The sequence below is a fragment of the Cetorhinus maximus genome, chromosome 10, assembly GCF_964194155.1.
Source record: "Cetorhinus maximus chromosome 10, sCetMax3.hap1.1, whole genome shotgun sequence".
Taxonomy (NCBI): Eukaryota; Metazoa; Chordata; class Chondrichthyes; order Lamniformes; family Cetorhinidae; genus Cetorhinus; species Cetorhinus maximus.
The window spans coordinates 36,052,312-36,066,754 of NC_135888.1; the positions used below are offsets into that span (position 1 = coordinate 36,052,312).

At 44.4% G+C, this 14,443-nt stretch overlaps 1 long non-coding RNA gene across 1 annotated transcript in view; it reads left to right on the plus strand.

Moving 5' to 3' along the window:
- Positions 1-14,443, plus strand: part of LOC144685221 (uncharacterized) — a 137,353-nt gene that overhangs the window by 3,925 nt on the left and 118,985 nt on the right. The window contains exon 2 of the long non-coding RNA XR_013577675.1: positions 2,809-3,034. This is a non-coding gene — a long non-coding RNA (uncharacterized LOC144685221). The remainder of the gene's footprint in view (positions 1-2,808; positions 3,035-14,443) is intronic.

Here is a 14,443-nt window from a genome sequence, read left to right on the forward strand (position 1 = left end):
CTCCCTTTTTAAATAGTGGGGTTACTTTAGCTACCCTCCAATCTGTAGGAACTGCTCCAGGGTCTATAGAATCTCGAAATATGACCACCAACGCATCCACTATTTATAGGGCCACTTTCTTAAGTACTATGGGATGTAGATTATTAGGCTCTGGGGATTTATCGGCCTTCAATCCCATCAATTTCCCCAACACCATTTCCCCACTAATACTGATTTCTTTCAGTTCCTCCCTCTCACTATGTTTCCCAACATTTCTGGTATGTTATTAGTGTCCTCCTTTGTGAAGACAGAACCAAAGCATGTATTTAGTTGTGAGCTATTTCTTCGTTCCCCATTATAAATTCCCCTGTTTCTGACTGTATGGGACCTACATTTGTCTTTAACAATCTTGTCCTCTTCACATACCTATAAAAACTTTTAGTCAGCTTTTATGTTCCCTGCAAGCTTACTCTCGTACTCTATTTTCCACTTCGTAATCAATCCCTTGGTCCTTATTTGCTGAATTCTAAACTGCTCCGAATCCTCAGGTCTGTTGGTTTTTTCTGGCAAATTTGTATGCCTCTTCCTTGCATCTAATACCATCTCTAATTTCCCTTGTAAGCCATGGTTTGGCCACCTTTCCTGTTTTACCTTTGCGCCAGACAGGAATGAACAATTGTTGCAGTTCACCCATGAGCTCTTTGAATGTTTGCCATTGCCTATCCATCATCCATCATCCCTTTAAGTAACATTTCCCAATCCATCATAGCCAATTCGCACCTCATACCATCGTAGTTTCCTTTATTAAGGTTCAGGACCCTAGTGTCAGAATCAACCACATCACTCTCCATCCTGATGAAGAATTCTATTATATTATGCTCGCTCATCCCCAAGGGGCCTCGCACAACTAGATTGCCAATTATTCCTTTCTCATTACACATTGCCCAGTTGAGGATGGTCTGTTCTCTAGTTGGTTCCTCAATTTATTGGTCCAGAAAATCATCCCGTATACACTCCAGGAATTCTTCCTCTATGGTATTGTTACTAATTTGATTTGCCCAATCTATATGCAGATTAAAGTCACCCATAATTACAGATGTTCCTTTATTCCATGCGTCTCTAATTTCCTGTTTAATGCCATTCCCAACATCACCACTACAGTTTGAGGCTCTATTTACAACCTCCAGTAACGTTTTTTGCCCCTTAGCTCTACCCATACAGACCCCAAATCATCAGAGCTAATATCCTTCCTCACTTTTGCGTTAATTTCCTCTTTAACCAGCGATGCAACTCCACCGCCTTTTCCTTTTAATTCTGTCCTTCCTAAATACTGAATACCCCTGGATGTTCAATTCCCATCACTGGTCACCCTGCAGCCATGTCTCTGTAATCCCAATTATATCATACCTGTTTACATCTATTTGCGTGATTAATTTGTCCACTTTATTGCTAATGCTCCTCTCGTTAAGGCACAAAGCCTTAAGGCTTTTCTTTTTAACATTACTTGTCCCGTTCCCAAAATTTTTCACTGAGGCCCTGTTTGATTCTTGCCCTTGATTTCCCTGCCTATCACTTTTCTTATTACCCTTTCTGTCTTTTGTTCTTGTCCTAGATTCCCCCTCCTCTGACTCCTTGCATAGGTTCCCATCCCCCTGCCATTTTAGTGTAAACCCTCCACAGCCACTCTCGCAAATAGTCCCCCTATTACATCAGTCCCGGTCCTGGCCAGGTGTAACCCATCCAGTTTGTACTGGTCCCACCTCCCCCAGAACTGGTCCCAATGTCCCAGGAATCTGAAACCCTCCCCTCACACCACCTCTTCAGCCATGTATTCATCCTATATATCCTGCTATTTCTACTCTGACCAGCACATGGCACTGGTAGTAATCGTGAGATCACTATCTTTGAGGTCCTACTTTTCAACTTACTTCCTAACTCCCTATGTTCTGCTTTTAGGACCTCATCCCTTTTTTTTAACCTATGTTGTTTGTACCAATGTGTACCACAACCATTGGCTGTTCACCCTCCCCCTTCAGAATGTCCTCTAGCCGCTCTGAGACATCCTTGCCCTAGTGCCAGGGAGGCAACAAACAATCTTGGAGTCTCATTTGCGGCCACAGAAACGCCTATCTATTCCCCTTACAATTGAATCCCCTATAACTTTTGCATTCCCACATCTTTTACTCCTCCCTGTGTAGCAGAGCCAACCATGGTGCACCGAATTTGGCTGTTGCTGCTTTCCCCTGAGTGGCCATTCCCCCCAACAGTATCCAAAGTGGTATACCTGTTTTGCAGGGGAATAGCCACAGGAGATTCCTGCATTGCCTGCCATTGGCATCTGTCACTGGCATCACAACGCAGTCACTCCATTTGAGCTTCAACAGAGAGGTATGTGAGAATGTAAATGAGGGCAAGCATCTAGGAAGCACAGCTGCTGCATATGTGCCAGATCATCAGTGAATACCTGTAATGTACTTCATTCAATCGGCATGGAGGAATGGCCAAAGGGCATCCAGTCATTGCTGATGTGCAGGCTAATGTTGATCAGCAAACAAGAGAATAGATTGCTGGAGTGCCTTTGTCAAGGTCGCACAATTCATAATGTGTCCAAAGCACTCACAAGTTCTCTGGGGTTGAGATGAGAACTGTCAGCGTTGGCATCGTGGGCACCCAAAGATGTGAGTGTGCGCCTCATCTGCAAGGCTGTTTCAGCAAAAATCTAGTCACGATGACGCATCTCTGGGGCATGACAATGTCTTTCTGTGTGAGAGTGGGAGGTCTAAATTATCTGCCCAGAGCTCTTAATCTCTTGCATTTATCATTCCCCAGGGAGAATGAGGATCGAATAATGGAGCCTGTGCTTAATGCTGCCTTATTGATGGCACTGATCAGACTAAGGAGGTGGAGGAGAAGGGCCCGGATCTGCCTAGCCCAGCTTTGAGAGGAAATCGTCAGGGGAGCCCTGGCAACAACCAGAGGATGAGAAGGTTAGTCCATCCCAAGGAGGTCACTTGCACGAGCAAGGGTCTATCAAAAAAGACTTTCCTATTTAAAGGTGGCTGTCAGACAAAGCCACGCACACCTGCACTTGTTAAGAGAGTTGGTGGATCATATCTGCCACATTCTGCAGGAGGATCTAATGCCCCATAGACTGGGAGGACACCCCCTGCCAGTGCCCCTGAAGATCGCTGCTGTGCTCAATTTATTTTGCCTGTGGTTTGTTCAAGGGATCCACAGGAGATCTATATGGCATCTCACAGTCCTCAGCACATAAACGTATCAAGCAGGTGACAGATGCCCTCTACAGTAAGGCTTATCATTATGTGAACTTCATGCTCGATGAAGATAACCAGGCTTCTAGGTTTATGGAGTTTGCAGCCATCTCAGACTTCTCTAGCGTATAGGGTGCGATCCATTGCACACATGTGGTAATGAGAGCTCCATGGCAGCAGCCCCTGAATGTTCAACTGGTGTGCGATCATCAGAAGCACATCATGTACGTTTGTGCCAGGTACCCTGGGAGTTCCCATGACTCACATCCTGAGCCACACCCACATATTCGAAGGCCCTCAGGGAATACACGGCTGGCTGCATGGGAATAAGGGGTACCTGCTTAAATGATGTCTCATGACACCAGGGCGTCATCCTCTGAGTCACTCGGAGGAGAGATACAATGAGGTGCATAAGGTGACACGGTCCATCATTGAGCAAACCACCTGAAGATGTGCTCCTGATGCTTGGACCGCTCAGATGTGTCTATGCAGTACTATCCACAGAGGGTCTTCTGCATCATTGTGGTCTGTTGTGCCCTTCACAAGCTGGCACTTTAAAGGGGGGTCCCTTGGCAGAGGGAGACATGGAGGAGGCTGAGATATTCTCAGATGATGAAGAGCAGAATGTGCAAGAACCTGAATTGGGAGATGAGGGTCAGCTTCCACTTGAGGATGCCCTCGCAGAAGCATGACGTGGAAGGCATGCCTGTGACACACTGATAGCCACACAATTCCAGGATTATTAAGGTGTAGGCAATGGGACACATCCACATTCCTTCCATTCTTCACTGCCATGCCAGTGGACTGAAAGGCCTTTCCAGAGAGCAATCTCAGCATTTGGCCTTGCACCTTCAAACCTCATGATTCACTAGGCCCTGTTCACTGGAAAGGTTAGTGGCAAACCTTTCATTGGTGCACTATGGGAAGTGATTGTCACCACAACAGCGCAGATGCTGTGTCAAAAGACTAGATGCATTGGTCGTCAACTTTATGAGAAACTTTTTGCAGACACTGACTTGCGCGCATAGTTAGAGGGAGCACCATGGCTGCAGGTCTTGTGTTTTGGCACTACGAATGAAAGCAGCCTTGTCATTTGGAGAGACAATTACAGCTACCCTTCCAAGGCTAGTTAGGATGTCTACTCCATGTTGTCTTGTAAAGAGTATGTTTGCTAGCACATTTGCAGACCCTTCAGTGAAGAGTTTGACACAACTCCCTGACATAACACAAGGGCAGAGAAACTATCACGAGTCATCTACACATCACATGAATGTGTAGCTCACAAAGGGAGGCGAACACTGAATGGGATCATGGATCACCCTCACAATAGAGGGCACATAGATGCATACGCACGATGCTTTCAGATGAATACACCATTCCCATTAATGGCAAATGCATTTACAAAGGTGCATGGTATTTACAGTGGCTGAACATCCATGACCCAGAAGTGACATCAGTTTCTTAATTTTTCTACCTCTAAGCCTAGGTGCATCCCCGACATCCACAGCAGAGGCGGAGGCGGCCGGCTGACGGCAACGCCCCCCCCCCCCCCCACCCCGTTGTCTGTGATGACTTTGGTCGGCGTCCTCTAGAGGGCCAAATCTTGGAGGTCCCCAGCCTGCTTTGGGTCTCCTGCTGTGGGGCAAGTGCACCCTCCTCGGCCTGGACAGCTGGAGATAATGGGGCCATAGGCAGAGGGAATTGGGATCGGCTGGACTCTCTCGGAGTCACCTGGGGGGGTGGCCCCAGGGTCTCCAGCTGCTGGTCCTTCTCCCTATGAGTGCGCCAGCGGCTCCTGCCTGACTTCCTGAGGAGTAAAGGCACTTGGAGGAATGTCAAGATGCCCTGCCCCCCTCTCACTTAGCCAGTGACCAATTCCACCAATGCCTATTGTGATGGAGTGCAAGTCCGAACACAAATCCAACAGGATCTGCTGGACCAAGGTTTCCAACGCAGTTGCCATCCTTCCCATGGAGACCTCAAGCTGCCTGCATGTCAGAGCCACGACATCAGACAGAACGCAGACAGACTTGTCCATCCTTCACTCCCATCTGTTGACTGCCTCTTGCAACTCTGCCTGATTTTCCGCTGCCTGTAGTTTCATCTTCAGCATGTGTGACATGGCCATTTTCAGAGGCTCATCATCAACTTGGACCCAGTGGGTGCCTAAAGAAGTTACAGCAGGGCAATTGGATAAGCTCAAGGTCACCAGGCAGAGTCAACATGGTTTTGTGAAAGGGATATCCTGTTTAACCAACATATTGGAGTTCTTTGAGGAAGTAACATGTGCTGTGGATAAAGGGGAACCAGTGGATGTCCTGTATTTAGATTTCCAGAAGGCATTTAATAAAGTGCCACATCAAAGGCTATTGCAGAGAATAAAAACTCATGCTATGGGGGTAACATACTGGCATGGATAGAAGATTGGCTGGCTAACAGGAAGCAGAGAATATGCGTAAATGAGTCTTTTTCAGGTTGACAAGGTGTAACGAGTGGTGTGCCACAAGGATCAGTGCTGGGACCTCAGCTGTTTACAATTTACATAAATGAATTGGATGAAGGGATTGAAGGGATGATTGCCAAATTTGCTGATGACACAAAGATAGGAAGGAGACTAAAAAGTTGTGAAGGGGACATAAGGAGGCTATGAAAAGATATAGATAGGTTGAGCAAGTGGGCAAAGATCTGGCAAATGGAGTATGATGTGGGAAAATGTGAAATTGTCCATTTTGACAGGAAAAATAAAAGGGAAGCATATTATTTAAATGTTGAGAGATTGCAGAGCTCTGAGGTGCAGAGAGATCTGGGTGTCTGAGTGCATGAATCACAAAAGGTTAGTATGCAAGTACAGCAAGTAATCAGGAAAGCTCAGAGAATGTTATCATTTATTGCGAGGGGAATTTAATACAAAAGTAGGGAGGTTATGCTTCAGTTGTACAGGGCACTAGTGAGACTACATTTGGAGTGCTGTGTACAGTATTGGTCATGTTATTAAAGGAAGGAAGCAAATGCATTGCAAGCAGTTCAGAGAAGGTTTACCAGACTAATACCTGGAATGGGTGGGATGTCTTATGAGGAAAGGTTGAACAGACTAGGCTTGTATCCACTGGAGTTTAGAAGAGTAAGAGGTGACTTGATTGAGACATAACAGATCCTAAGGGATCTTGACAGGGTACATGTGCAGAGGATGTTTCCTCTTGTGGAAAAATCTAGAACTAGGGGTCACTGTTTAAAAATAAGGCATTGCCCATTTGAGACAGAGTAGAGGTGAAATTTTTTTCAAGGGATTTTCTTCAAGGGAATCTTTCTCATTACTCTTTAGGAAGAACCAGTTCAGGTCTACCATGTCTTCTTGGGATGGTCACCATCTGTCACAGCACCGTCTATATCCTCCACCACTGGCCTTACTTTGTAAAGAACTGAGAGATCCATAGCTTCCTTGTCTGCACTGGGTCTAGTGGATAGTGTCTCTGTGGAAGAAAGGAACTTACTGATAAGTGTATAAAATTCCTCAGTTTCTGAAGACTGAATTTCCAGTGCTTCCAAATAAAAGTTTAAAGACTGTTGCATGAAGGACAGTGAGTCATTCAAATGATAAGCATCAATTGGTTTTTCTTTGATTCCTACAAGTGTGCCAACATTGCCACTTAATAAGGATGTACATTGATTGTGAAGAACATTGAGAGAATGAATGATCTATTGTCCCTTGTAGCTAAGAGGAGCAATAATCCTACATACATACATGCGATCATATGAACTAGGAGCAGGAGTAGGTCTTTTGGTCCCCTCAAGCCTGTTCCACCATTTAATAAGACCATGGTTGATCTGTTTGTGTTTCAAATTCCACATTCCCATCTACCCCCATTAACCTTTTTATTCCCTTGCCTGACAATAATTTATCTACTGCTGCCTTAAGAATATCCAATGACCCTGTCTCCACTGCCTTCTGAGGCAGAGAGTTCCAAAGTCGCACAACCCGCTGAAAGAACCCTGCCTTTAATTGGAAGGCCAATGCCTCCTGGACCTTGTAATTTAATGCCTGATTAATGAAGGGTCATCGCTGAAGCCAGTCGCGGTCATCTGCTAAAACGTTAACAGTTTCTCCAGTAACAATTTTAAAAGTATCAAAGCCTTGAACTTATACCGTAACTGACCAGTAATCTACTTCTCCTAGGAACTCTATAGGGTCATCGTTTCCTGGACTTTCCACTTCTTAGAAGGAATGTGTTTTATAAACATTCGCTGGTCTGCAACTTTAGTTAAGATTGCTGGATTTGCAGAAATGTTTGAAATGTCTAGTTTTGCCACATTGGAAGCATTCCATGCCCCCTGCTGGTCAGCCTTGATGTCTTTGCTGACAAGCATCTTGAAATGACGGCCAATGTGGAGTTCCTGCCCTTTCAGTTTGTTTGGTTGGCTTTCATGTGGGTGGGGCCACTGCCCATGGGCCTACTCAGGCTACAGATGCATGTGAAACCTCTGTTTCACCATGAATCATAGCCCGATTAAATGCTCTAAGCTCGGCCTGGCTCTTGCCCATTTGATGCAACGTAAGGTCATCCTTTGCCAAAAGTCAGAGAGTTTCTCACGCTGAACACCCATGACTATGCGATCATGGATCAACGCGTCCTTCAGTGTCCCATATCTGTAAGATCCATCTCAGCAATATGGCTCAATTACGAATAATTCAATTGATTCCTCAGGTTGTTGCGAGTGTTGGTTAAAACACTCTTTCAATTAATACATGTGGTTTTGGGCTAAAATGGATGTCAAAGCCTTTTATGATGAAATCAAAATCCGCGGTGGACTCCTGCACACACTGCCTTAGGAGAATGTCAGCTGCTACTGGACCTACTGCTTAAAAAAAAGAACTAATTTGAAGCTTTGGCTCTTTTTTGTGAAGGCCTGATGCTGCTCGGTACCGGAGAAAATTGCATTTTCATAATGGTACTGCCAGCCTTCCTTCCAGCTCTCGAGGCAGTCAAACAGGTGGGGAAAGGGTAGGGACAGCTACTAGGTACGGTCATCATTACCTTTCTCCAGTGTGCCTCCTTCTACCACTGAAATTTCTCGAGTTGCTTTCAAAGGTTTCTTCACTCAGTGGTTCCTTTGATAACCCCAATGTATTTTTTTACACCGATGTCTCCACCGCTGCCACCATGTTCTGAGATTGGGTCCTTCTGTCTTGGACTCAAGGTGTAGGATTTGCTTCTTAGGCAGCTTATAAACATACTCTGGTATCTGCTTTACACGTGTTTATTAGTACTACATCTAAGCAGGTTACAGAGTAGGCACGTAGCTCTTAGACATGATTCCAACCTCTCTTTTGAGAGTCTAACATGTGACTGACTGACATCACAACATACATTAGCATATCCCATCTGTTAAACCTTTATACTGCAAGTAAGTCCAACTGTCCTTTTAGTTAAGTCGAAACAAGTCCTTAGATTTTCTGCAGACAAAAAGGAAATGTTGTAGTTATTCTTTGTTACAAATCTACTCTTCCTGCAGCAATTTTGTTTCTACAACTGATCTTCTCGAAACGCTTGGAATAGAACCACTACCACCTCTATTGATATGGTTTCATCCTTCAACAAAGTGTCACAGTCAATTGTTGCTATATTCCTTTTTGTTTCTCCAATTTCATCTCAATCAAATTCAATCTCCTACAGCATCATCAATTATTGATCTTGCACTTCATCCCATCAATTTGTATTTAGATTTTACTTTGTTACCATTTTTAAAAAATAAATTCTAGTACCTGCAGATAGAAGACACAGACATGAACACAAAGATATTAGAATTAATATGAATATATATATATAATTTATTATGTGGAATATATTATTACATCAGCAGCACGCAAAGATCAATTCTTGATCCGTTGTTCCTCTTCACGTTTATGCATCGTCTTTACAACATCATCAATAGACATGGAGTCAACTTCAGGCTCTATATTGATCACACCCAGCTCCGTACTGATCATAGCCAGTTCTATATTGATCACACCCAGCTCTGTACTGATCATACCCAGCTCTGTACTGATCACACCCAGCTCTATATTGATCACACCTAGCTCTATATTGATCACACCCAGCTCCAAACTGATCACACCCAGCTCCATACTGATCACACCTAGCTCCATATTGATCACACCCAGCTCTATACTGATCACACATCACTCTATATTGATCACACCCAGCTCCATACAGATCACACCCAGCTCCATGCTGATCACACATCACTCTATGTTGATCACACCCAGCTCTATATTGATCACACACAGCTCCATACAGATCACACCCAGATCAGTATTGATCACACATCGCTCTATATTGATCACACCCAGCTCTATACTGATCAAACCCAGCTCCATACTGATCAAACCCAGCTCCATACTGATCACACCCAGTTCCATATTGATCACATCCAGCTCCATACTGATCACACCCAGCTTTATATTGATCACACCAGCTCTATATTAATCACACCCAGCTCCATAGTGGTCACACCCAGTTCTATATTGATCACACCCTGCTCTATATTGATCACACCTAGATCTATATTGATCACACCCAGCTCCATACTGATAACACCCAGCTCTATATTGATCACACCTAGATCTATATTGATCACACCCAGCTCCATACTGATAACACCCAGCTCTATATTGGTCACACCTAGCTCTATATTGATCACACCAAGCTCCATACAGATCACACCCAGTTCTATACTAATCACACATCGCTCTATATTGATCACACCCAGCTCTATATTGATCACACCTAGCTCTATATTGATCACACCCAGCTCTATATTGATCACACCAGCTCTATATTGATCACACCCAGCTCCATACAGATCACACCCAGCTCTATATTGATCACACCCAGCTCCATACTCATCACATCAGCTCTGTATTGACCACACCCAGCTCCATATTCATCACACTAGCTCTATATTGATCACACCCAACTCCATACTGATCACACCTAGATCTATATTGATCACACCAGCTCCATACTGACAACACCCAACTCTATATTGATCACACCTAGCTCTATATTGATCACACCAGCTCCATATTGATCACACCCAGCTCCATACAGATCACACCCAGTGCTATACTGATCACACCCTGCTCCATATTGATCACACCCAGCTCTATATTGATCACTCCCAGCTCCATACTGATCACACCCAGTTCTGTATGTATCATATCCAGCTCCATTCTGATCACACCCAGTGCTATACTGATCACACCCAGCTCTATATTGATCACACCAGCTCTATATTGACCACACCCAGCTCCATACTGATCACAATAGCTCTATACTAATCACACCCAGCTCTATATTGATCATACCCTGCTCTATATTGATCACACCCAGCTCCATACTGATCACACCCAGCTCTCTACTGATCACACCTTGCTCTATATTGATCACACCCAGCTCTATATTGATCACACACAGCTCTATACTGATCATACCCAGTTCTATATTGATCACACCCAGATCTACATTGATCACACCCAGCTCTATATTGATCACATCAGCTCCATATTGATCACACCCAGCTCTATGCTGATCACATCCAGCTCCATACAGATCACACCCAGTTCCATACTAAAGACACCCGCTCTATATAGACCACACCCTGCTCTATATTGATCACACCCAGCTCCATACAGATCACATCCAGTTCTATACTGATCACACCCTGCTCTATATTGATCACACCCAGCTCCATACTGTTCACACCCTGCTCTATATTGATCACACCAGCTCCATATTGATCACACCCAGCTCCATACAGATCACATCCAGTTCTATACTGATCACACCTCACTCTATATTGATCACACCTAGTTCTATATTGATCACACCGAGCTCCATACTGATCACACCCAGCTCCATACTGATCACACCTAGCTCTAGATTGATCACACCCAGCTCTATATTGCTCACACCCAGCTCTATATTGATCACACCAAGCTCCATAAAGATCACACACAGCTCTATATTGATCACACCTCACTCTATATTGATCACACCTAGCTCTATATTGATCACACCCTGCTCTATATTGATCACACCCAGCTCCATACAGATCACACCCAGTTCTCTATTGATCACACCTCGCTCTATATTGATCACACCCAGCTCCATACTGATAACACCCAGCTCTATATTGATCACACCCAGCTCTACACTGATCACACCCAGCTCCATACTGATCACACCCAGCTCTATATTGATCACACCCAGCTCCATACTGATCACATCCAGTTCTATACTGATCACACCTCACTCTATATTGATCACACCTAGTTCTATATTGATCACACCGAGCTCCATACTGATCACACCCAGCTCCATACTGATCACACCTAGCTCTAGATTGATCACACCCAGCTCTATATTGCTCACACCCAGCTCTATATTGATCACACCAAGCTCCATAAAGATCACACACAGCTCTATATTGATCACACCTCGCTCTATATTGATCACACCTAGCTCTATATTGATCACACCCTGCTCTATATTGATCACACCCAGCTCCATACAGATCACACCCAGTTCTCTATTGATCACACCTCGCTCTATATTGATCACACCCAGCTCCATACTGATAACACCCAGCTCTATATTGATCACACCCAGCTCTACACTGATCACACCCAGCTCCATACTGATCACACCCAGCTCTATATTGATCACACCCAGCTCCATACTGATCACACCCAGCTCTATATTGATCACACCTAGCTCCATACTGATCACACCAGCTCCATATTGATCCCACCCAGCTCTATATTGATCACACCCAGCTCCATACTGATCACACCCAGCTCTATACTGATCACACCCAGCTCTATACTGATCACACCCAGCTCTATATTGATCACACCCAGCTCCATACTGATCACACCCAGCTCTATATTGATCACACCCAGCTCCATACTGATCACGCCAGCTCCATACTGATCACACCCTGCTCTATATTGATCACACCCAGCACTACACTGATCACACCCTGCTCTATATTGATCACACCCAGCACTACACTGATCACACGCAGCTACATACTGATCACACCCAGCTCTATACTGATCACACCTAGCTCTACATTGATCACACCCAGCTCTATATTGATTACACCCAGCTCCATACAGATCACACCCAGTGCTATACTGATCACACTGTGTTCTATATTGATCACACCCAGCTCTATATTGATCACTCCCAGCTCCATACTGATCATACCCAGTTCTGTATGTATCATATCCAGCTCCATTCTGATCACACCCAGCTCTATATTGATCACACCAGCTCTATATTGACCACACCCAGCTCCATACTGATCACACTAGCTCTATACTAATCACACCCAGCTCTATATTGATCATACCCTGCTCTATATTGATCACACCCAGCTCCATACTGATCACACCCAGCTCTATACTGATCACACCTCGCTCCATACTGATCACACTAGCTCTATACTAATCACACCCAGCTCTATATTGATCATACCCTGCTCTATATTGATCACACCCAGCTCCATACTGATCACACCCAGCTCTATACTGATCACACCTCGCTCTATATTGATCACACCCAGCTCTATGCTGATCACACCCAGCTCCATACAGATCACACCTAGTTCTATACTGAAGACACCCGCTCTATATTGACCACACCCTGCTCTATATTGATCACACCAGCTCCATACTGATCACACCCAGCGCTATACTGATCACACCCTGCTCTATTTTGATCACACCCTGCTCTATATTGATCGCACCCAGCTCCATAGTGATCACACCCAGCTCTATGCTGATCACACCCAGCTCCATACAGATCACATCCAGTTCTATACTGAAGACACCCCGCTCCATATTATCAGACAAAGCTCTAAATTGTTCACACTAAAGTCCACCTTCTACTAGTTCTCTCAATCCCTCCATTTCCACTGGCTAGCTGAGATCCAGGGTGGAATTTTACAGCCTCCTTCCAATGGTATCAGGGCCATCTACTGTGGCACGCCATTCAAAAATCCAATGACTTTGGCAGGACTGGAAAATCCTGCCGGTGGGAGGGGCTGTAAAATTCTGCCTTCAGTCTTGGATCAGTCATTGGCAGTCCGAGGGTTTAACTGGAGGAAACAAGGTCATCATCTTCAGCCCTTCCAAGGACCTGTACCCTTGCATCTAATTCCATCACCCGCTAGGGACATTGTATCACCTTCGCCTAAACTGTTCACAGCCTGAATACCCTGTATTTCAGCCATCTTGGCCCTTATCCCAGCTGCTGAAACTCTTGATGCCATTATTACCTCTGGACTAGACTTTTTTGATGTTTTCCTGGTTTGCTTTCCATCCTCCATCCTCTGTAAACTTGAGCTCATTGGAATCTCCACATGTTCTCAGACACAACCTAACTCTGAGGTCCCCTCCAGGCCCACACTCCCCCTCCTTTCTCCAGCACATGCTGTTGCCCTGACTTTAGCCTTCCATGTATTCAGCTTTTCCTTTGCCCCACCATTAACAGCTACCAGCTCCTTCTTAAAATCCACCTTTGTGACCAGACCTTCAATTGGCTATAGGGATAATTCTTCCCTTTAAGTTCTGTGAAGCGATTTGGAGACATATAGAGACATATAGGTGCTAATATAGGGACAACTAAGCAATACAAATGATTGGCTATAATTCAGTAGAATATCATCAGCACCTGACAGTTTTAGGACCTCCTCACTCATGTTTTACTCTGCTGGTTCTCATGATTCAAATCACTGCCATAGGTAGGTCTGTTATGACCCAGCAGTTGGTAAAGGCTGAGTTATTTAAAATCCCAGAGGGAAACTTTAAAAAACTGTCATAACCTGTATTTTCAACTGGTATGTTTGAGATGCAACTCTGAATTCAGAAATGAAACCACCAAGCCTCCAGAGGTTTTTTAATATAAATTAAATTAAACATTTTTTAAATTAACAAGGAGTTGAACACATACACGTCTACACATTACTACCAAAATAACTTTTAAACAAATCCCCAAATTAAGCACTCCCAGGTAAATAACTTCATCAAGGTAACAATAGCCCATAGACTTAAACAGACACCAGACAAAACACATTTTTTCTTACAAATTCAAAATAACGTTCCTTTAAATTTGCTTCCTTCACAC